Source organism: Salvelinus sp. IW2-2015, linkage group LG5 (assembly GCF_002910315.2).
Source record: "Salvelinus sp. IW2-2015 linkage group LG5, ASM291031v2, whole genome shotgun sequence".
Classification (NCBI taxonomy): domain Eukaryota; kingdom Metazoa; phylum Chordata; class Actinopteri; order Salmoniformes; family Salmonidae; genus Salvelinus; species Salvelinus sp. IW2-2015.
The window spans coordinates 3,888,939-3,897,494 of NC_036844.1; the positions used below are offsets into that span (position 1 = coordinate 3,888,939).

An 8,556-nucleotide genomic window follows, 5' to 3' on the forward strand; every position below is an offset into this window, starting at 1 on the left:
CTCCACTGTACTCACATCCTACCATACCCTTGTCTGTACATTATGAATCTATTCTATTGAATCTATTCTTCCGCGCCCAGAAACCTGCTCCTTTTACTCTGTTCCAAAATCACTAGACGACCAGTTCTTTTAGCCTGTAGCTGTACTCTTACCCTACTCCTCCTTTGTCCTCTGGTTATGTAGAGGTTAACCCAGGCCCTGCAGCCCCCAGCATCACTCCCATTCCCCAGGCGCTCTCATTTGTTGACTTCTGTAACCGTAAAAGCATTGGTTTCATGCATGTTAACATTAGAAGCCTCCTCCCTAAGTTTGTTTTATTCACTGCTTTAGCACACTCCGCCAATCCGGATGTCCTACCCCTGTCTGAATAGTGGTTTAGGAAGGCCACCAAAAATCCCAAAATTTTAATCCCTAACTATTACGTTTTCCGACAAGATAGAACTGCCAAAGGGGGTGGAGTTGCAATCTACTGCAGAGATAGCCTGCAGAGTTCTGCCTTACTTTCCAGGTCTATGCCCAAACAGTTTGAGCTTCTAATTTTAAAAATGAATCTCTCCAGAAATAAGTCTCTCACCGTTGCCGCTTCTTATAAAAATGTAGAACTAAGAACAGATATAGCCCTTGGTTCACCCCATACTTGACTGCCCTTGACCAGCACAAAAACATCCTGTGGCGTTCTGCATTAGCATCGAATAGCCGCCGCGATATGCAACTTTTCAGGGAAGTCAGGAACCAATATACTCAATCAGTTAGGAAAGCTAAGGCTAGCTTTTTCAAACAGAAATTTGCTTCCTGTAGCACTAATTCCAAAAGGTTTTGGGACACTGTAAAGTCCATGGAGAATAAGAGCACCTCCTCCCAGCTGCCCACTGCACTGAGGATAGGAAACACTGTCACCACCGATAAATCTACAATAATCGATCATTTCAATAAGCATTTTTCCACGGTTGGCCATGCTTTCCACCTGGCTACCTGTACCCTGGCCAATATCTAAGCACCCCCTGCAGCAACTAAGTGCATGCTCTTCAACTGATTGCTGCCCGTACCCTCCCACCCGACTAGCATCACTACTCTGGACGGTTCTGACCTAGAATATGTGGACAACTACAAATACCTAGGTGTCTGGTTAGAGTGTAAACTCTCCTTCCAGACTCACATTAAGAATCTCCAATCCAAAATTAAATCTAGAATTGGCCTCCTATTTCGCAACAAAGCCTCCTTCACTCATGCCGCCAAACTCACCCTCGTAAAACTGACTACCCTACCGATCCTTGACTTTGGCGATGTCATTTACAAAATATCCCCCAACACGCTACTCAGCAAACTGGATGTAGTCTATCACAGTGCCATCCGTTTTATCACCAAAGCCCCATATACTACCCACCACTGCAACCTGTATGCTCTCGTTGGCTGGCCCTCACTACATATCCTTCGCCAAACCCACTGTCTCCAGGTCATCTATAAGTCTATGCTAGGTAAAGCCACGCCTTATCTCAGCTCACTGGTCACCATAGCAGCACCCACCCGTAGCACACGCTCCAGCAGGTATATTGCACTGGTCATCCCCAAAGCCAACACTTACTTTGGCCGCATTTCCTTCCAGTTCTCTGCTGCCAATGACTGGAACGAATTGCAAAAATCTCTAAAGCTGGAGTCTTARATCTCCCTCTCTAACTTTAAGCATCAGCTGTCTGAGCAGCTTACCGATCACTGTACCTGTACACAGCCAATCTGTAAATAGCACACCCGACTACCTCATCCCCATATTATTACTTATCCTCTTGCTCTTTTGCACCCCAGTATCTCTATTTACACATCATCATCTGCACATCTATCACTCCAGTATTAATGCTTAATTCTAATTATTTTCGCCTCTAGGGCCTATTTATTGCCTACCTCCCTACTCTTCTACATTTGCACACACTGTACATAGATTTTTCTATTTTTCTTTTCTTTTGTGTTATTGACCGTACATTTGTTTATATGTAACTCTGTGGCCAGGTCGCAGTTGTAAATGAGAACAGTTCTCAACTGGCCTACCTGGTTAAATAAAGGTGCTTTTTTWAAATATAAATAAAAAAGTTGGGATTGCCACCTCTAAGAATACAAAATAAAACAAACACCGGTCTTTAAGATAGAAAAAAAATCATAATCAAGTTTAACCCCTTATTTTTTTGTCATTGACTCTTTTTTCATTATATACACAGTACCTCATCCCTTGAGATTCGAAATTCAGTCAACTGCATTCATGAGGAAACTACTATATGTCTTTAAGATGTCAAACATCATAATATCAAGTTTGTTTTAGAGGCAATGATTTTTAACCTTGCCTTTTTTGTTATTGACCCATCCTTTTTTTTATCATATACACAGTACCTCTTCCCTTGAGAGTCAGTCAACTGCATTCTTGTGGAAACTACTATATGTCTTAACACAGAAAGTAGCATGAGTATGATGCATTCTGACTGTTCTATTTGGTTCATCTCTCCTCAATAGATCTTCCATGCGGAACAAACATATGGCGAGCTAAATGTACAGCAAATTAAATTGGTCAATTTCCGCTCTGCAGAAGAACCGCTGTTTTATAGACCCTGTAACGCAAGGGGCACAGTTGCTAGGGAGTTGTAGCCAAAAAGAAAACTAAGAAATATGAACACTCTGTCAGACTATTTCATACATCCTTTGTCACCAGATGCAAGGGAAAGGTCAAATTTGAGGTTCGGCACAGAACGTTGGTTAAAACTAGAACAAACCATTTGAATTGAAGCCCTGTTTAAGCAAGATGTTAAGCCCTTACTAGTACTGCAAGATCGTTTGTCTGGCACTCAGACATATGAAGAGATGTTTAGACTAATAAGGTGTATGGATTAGGTCATCAGKATAGGACATTTTATGTCACTGAACATATCAGCCCCATCACCTTATCTGGCAATAAGTCTATGGTGCCGTTTCCTGGACACAGCCCCTAAATGATAAAAAAATGGTCTAATAAAGCTCCAGGGGTCTAAAATGTGGCGACAAATTAGATGTGGAGGAAGTTTGTAACAGAATATCGCCTGTCTTTTTCAAAGACCTCATTTGGACATGTGACAAGGGCACATTTTTCAACTGTCTGCTGTCTAACCAGCCTCTACATGTGTTGAGACTATTACAAAGTAGGCAACAAAGCCTATATCAATAAAGATTATCTGTGTTGGGAGCGATGCTCCTTTCTATAGCACCACAAGTGTCAGCATGACTTGAAACTAAAAATATAGTACGGCAGATAATCAAAAATCCATGTGAGGAGAAATTATGTTTTCACTTAAAGTAATGTGTTAATGTGTAGTGCTGAGCGGTTAGTGCTTTTTGAGGTCGGTTCGGTTTCGGTTCGATTATTAAAAAATAATCATGCTTTTCGATTTTGATCATGTTTTTAGACATTAAATGCACTATGCAATATGTGGGTTGAATGCTGTAACACATACATCTTTTTTTAAAGTCCCCATGATGGTAGTGACTGCCCATTACTGCGTATCACCTATTAACCATAATTGAATCACATTACTTTACTTTAATAAAATATTAGAATGAAATAAAAGTAATCAAATAATACTAAGTCCTCAAATAGAGCTGCTGCATATGATGTCTGACAAACTCACTACTTTAGTAGTTCTTCAAAGTAAATAAGGCATACTTTTATTACTGCTGAATACCAACTATCAATCACTTAGATCATGTATTTTCAGGCTCACTAAGCAACTGCTTTCTATACCTCTTGAAGGCATGTTCTCTCTTCTCTCAATCTCTGTGTCTTGCTCCGCACAGACCGGACAGGTTTAAGTGGGCGCCCAATGGATTATGGTCATTGTAGTTAATTACCATGTTTCCTGCTCTAAACTATGTAGAATATTGGCCCGTTGGAAATTACAACTCCCTACCACATCGCACAATTCAGGCTTGATCTGATTTATCTCTACAGAAACTGCACATCAAGCTAAAATTGTCTGTGATGAGATTTGAACTCACAACCTTTGGGTTGCTAGACGTTTGTCTTATTCGCCTACCCATTCACCCCCCCCCCCTCCCCAACGGTTATTTTTGCCTTTAGTAACCATATGCCTTATGTAACCATACCAAAGAAAAAGCTAAACTAAACTGTTGCCAGCAGCACAGTTAGTCACCAAAGCTCTGGATAACATGAAAACAGCATAAACAGCTCTGCTAGGGCGAGTAAAATGGTCAGAGTGAGGTGTTCTCTCATTTGTGTCTGGAAGTAGCTAGCAAGCTAGACAACGTTAGCCAGTTAGCTTGGGTGCTTGACTACCGTTGTGAGGTCAGAACGCTCAGATCAACCCTACTCCTCAGAGCTTCCAGTGTGGCCTCCGAGATTGAAAACACTGAATTTACAAATGAACATGACAAAGCTCTGGATTTACGATCGCCCAGAGCTAACTCTGAGCGCTCTCTGGCACTCCATATTGAATTTACGAACACACCCGAAATCGTAAAATGTCTAGCTAGTCATGTGTTATGCTAACAAGCGAGAAAGAGGTTGCATAGCAACAGCATCAACTTCCAGTAGACAGGTAAAGCGCTAGTACACTCAACTGAAAGGCTACTGTTTGTTTACAGTATACTAAAATGAACTAATAGTATATTACATTTACATTTAAGTCATTTAGCAGACGCTCTTATCCAGAGCGACTTACAAATTGGTGCATTCACCTTATGATATCCAGTGGAACAACCACTTTACAATAGTGCATCTAACTCTTTTAAGGTGGGGGGGGTTAGAAGGATTACTTTATCCTATCCTAGGTATTCCTTAAAGAGGTGGGGTTTCAGGTGTCTCCGGAAGGATATATATAGGTATATAATCATTAAGTATGTAGTATACAGTATGTCAGTATGGGTATTCGATCACAGCACCGGTTTTATATCCTTGTCCTGCCGTTTGTTCCTAGGCCATCATTGAAAATAAGAATTTGTTCTTAACTGACTTGCCTAGTTAAATAAAGGTTAAAAAAAATAAAAAATAAAAAAGTTTGCTACATTTGTGTCAAAAGTGGGATGGCGGCTGTGCGATGGCTCAGACATGCTAGGGGGCTGAGTAGTCAAAGCACAGGGATGTGCCTTCGAGTAAGGAGGGGGCAGTGTAGCAAATCTTGCTATATGTGCCACGTTACAATTCCAAGCAAGTGGGTTAACCCTATTGACACGATGCATAGGGTGTTTGTCTGTCACGCCAGGTATTTGAGTTCTATTCCCTGCCCCACTGTTCACTACAATCCCAAAAGGCTCAACTATCACGGTGAGGTCGCTAGGTGTTGTAGCCTACAAAGGTCGTTTAGTATTATTACATGGGGTACAACTTTAATTTAATCTTTCAATTATGTTATTATTTTTATTGCTGGCTCTGTTATACAGTTAATTACATGTGTATGGCTTTAGGGAAAATAAAATGATCCTACCTAAACTAGCATACAACACCGCAATGCAATTCATATTTGTATTATTATTTTCAAGTAAGCACAAGTAATAATGTAATTTGAATAAATGCTCAAAAGCAGATAATTGAACGTTTCATTCCATTTGGATAAATTGTGGGTCAGGCTGTATTTTAATTTCTGATACTGATGCGCTGTCTGTTGCTGATCATCATTCTCCTGAGTCGTTTTAAATAGTGTAGCCACATAGGCCTATGCTTCTAGCAGGCCCAGTTATTCAGGAAAGCTTACTCTGCGTTCTGCCTCCTTTCTGATCCGAGTGGCGATTCCTCGACCTAGAACCTAACGCTTCAATATAGCCAAAATATTTGTAATTTTACTTTTAAAATGTATTACCTTTTATGTGTGCAATAAACACAACCAGTCACAATGTTTTAATCCGATTAGGCTACTTCAAAAGTATCCTGTAGGCTATCTGCGCACGTTCATCCACTCCACTAATACAATTCCAGCATCCAAACTGCGCATTGGCCATTCCATGAATGGAAAGAAACATCAGTTAGAAAATAGCAAAAAGTTAAATGACATTCAGAGATTGTCAAGCCAAGCCATCGATACTGAGTAGGGAAAGATGTATTCCCTGTTTGTCCCGGATTGACATACTCTAATTGAATGGGGTGTTGAAAACGCAAACCATGATGATGTGCTCGAAGTCGATATTCGGTATGCAGTTATGAATTGCTTATTGGTTGTGTGTAGTGCTTTGGCACATAAAATCCTTGCATATATTTGATATAATTATAAATATAGCATCAAAATGTTGAAAATCTGATTTCCTGATAGCTGATAATTGTCTGCAGCCGGCTCTGATTATAGTGTAATGACATAGGCAGGGAGTTTGAGCTCGTCCGTGATGGTCGGCGAACCGTCAACCAAACTGTCCCTTATTCTGTAAAACGAAATCATGAAATGCTACCTACACAAATTATTGTTGCTGTTTAAACAACAATATCATGTCTAGCATTCAGCAGTATATCTTACATTAACCCCCTACCAATGTTTGTGGGGGACAGGACGTGTACACTTTCATGTCTCACCTTTTTTTCCTCAATCAGACAATCACATGCGCACACGTACTTTCATTCACACACTCAGTCAACCACAATGAAAAAAAAAAAAAATTACCTACATCATCATTTAGCCTTTTGAATATCATTTTTCATTTTTCAATAGGCAACACGTCCTGCTGCACCAATTTCAAAACGGATGCCATAATCGAAATGTATGATTGAAACAGGAACGACCACGAACAAAGCAAAAGTGCTAGTTGACAAGAGACATATGCCTAATAGAGATACATTAAGAATACTTTTTCATATGTTCTAGGATATTGTCATGTTTAGCTTTTTCCATCCCTGTTTAAACCCACCATCACTAGAAATATCTTACAGACATATAATGCCATTGTCAATCCTCTTGTTCTCCAATGTCCTCGCGAGTCTCTGTCCTCTTCTCCTTGTGACAGGTGACAATTCGCTGCATTTCCTCCTCATACCTAATGAAATTATCTCCAAATCTGGCCCAGGCTTTCATGGGAACCGTTATGGTGTTCCTGTATGGCTGTTTTACCTCGCTAATCTTTAAAAAGACACCATACCGATTGGAACCAACGTCGAAATAAAACCTCTTATTGTCCACTCGGAATGATGCTGCTTCGGGAAACTCGGTGGATTCTTCATGGTTCCCATTGCCTCTTCTAAACTCATCCGTGGCATCATCGTCGCCGTAGTCTTCAATCAGCTGCGACAGTGCATCTCTGAATTCGATTAGCCCTTGAGCCGGCAACACTATGGTTTGATCGATGCCCTGGCCGTAGTAACCGATGGCCCCATGCCCTCTGCTGACAGTCTGTCTGATGCGGAGGAACCTGCCTCGCTGGTTCTCTTTCAGGTCCAGATAGTACTTTCTATTGTCTCTCTCAATGAATTCACTCTTCAGGACGCGATGAGTATGTTCCTCCGACACCGCAGAGCCAGTGGGAGACACGGATGCGGCGTGGTGATCCTGCGGTCTTCTGCGGGAGTCGTGCGGGCGGCCCTGGCCATTGCTCTGCTCTTCTGGCCGTGGTACCAGGCCACCTCTCAACCCAATATGAGCGTAATAATCAATGAAGTCCCCCAGGCAATAACGTAGATCGGGTGCCATTGACATGGACAGCGTTAATTTGCTCTTTCTGATGTTATCATGACGTTCTCTTCCAATCCAAACCTCTGCAATTTTTAGGAATCGTCCCCGTGCACTTTGTTTAACATCCAAATAAAACCGTTTCTTCTGGATGTCGACACGTTTAGAGGCAAGCTCCTGAATGTCTATGCCCTGCTGTTGACTGCCAGGGTGAACATACTGTTGAGGATATGCGCCTCTCGCCATAGAATCTGATGTAATCCTTCCTCTGTCTCTTTCCATCCCTCTTGAATATGTTGTATCAGACATCATTATTTCGTTTCCAACACAGTTAAGCACACGACAAATTGCCTGGCATTACCAGCCAACATGCTGTCTTTCATGTAACCTTATTAGTTTCGCTAGACAGACAGTTTATTGCTATAGTAGGCTAAATTTGAAAGATACCTGGATTGACCTGAAATGGCCGCTACCTGACAGGAGTATTCAGCTGATCGAGTTTCTGCGTCCGGATTTAAAGGTCAAGCGTTAGTAACGTTTGGTCCCGTTTTCATCGTAACCCTTGGCAAGACGGGTTACTTAGCTACCCCCTTTCCTGCATCTGACAGTTCTCCCGGACAGTCTCTTTAGAGGGCGCTGCTTCGGTGGTTTCCACTAGTTACTACAGCCACAAAGTCAAAATTGGTTTTATCGTTAAAAAATAATAATTAAAAAATAGCTTTTGGGTCTTAATTTAAGGTTAGGGTTAGGCATACGGTTATTCGTATGGTTAAGGATTAAAATCGCATTTTAAGAATATAAATGTTAGAAATAGGCGGGGTTTATGATGTTGTAGCTTTGTTAACTAGTGACGACCCGCTTCGTTAGCGGTAGATTGATGAATCCAATGAACCCATCCAACTATCTCCCCCTTCCATTTCCAGCAGCGAAATCCCACAGTTTA

General features: G+C 41.3%; 1 pseudogene; it reads right to left on the reverse strand.

Moving 5' to 3' along the window:
• Positions 1-6,833: 6,833 nt before the first annotated feature.
• LOC111963614 (purine-rich element-binding protein gamma pseudogene) lies at positions 6,834-8,188 on the reverse strand (annotated as a pseudogene).
• Positions 8,189-8,556: the final 368 nt, after the last annotated feature.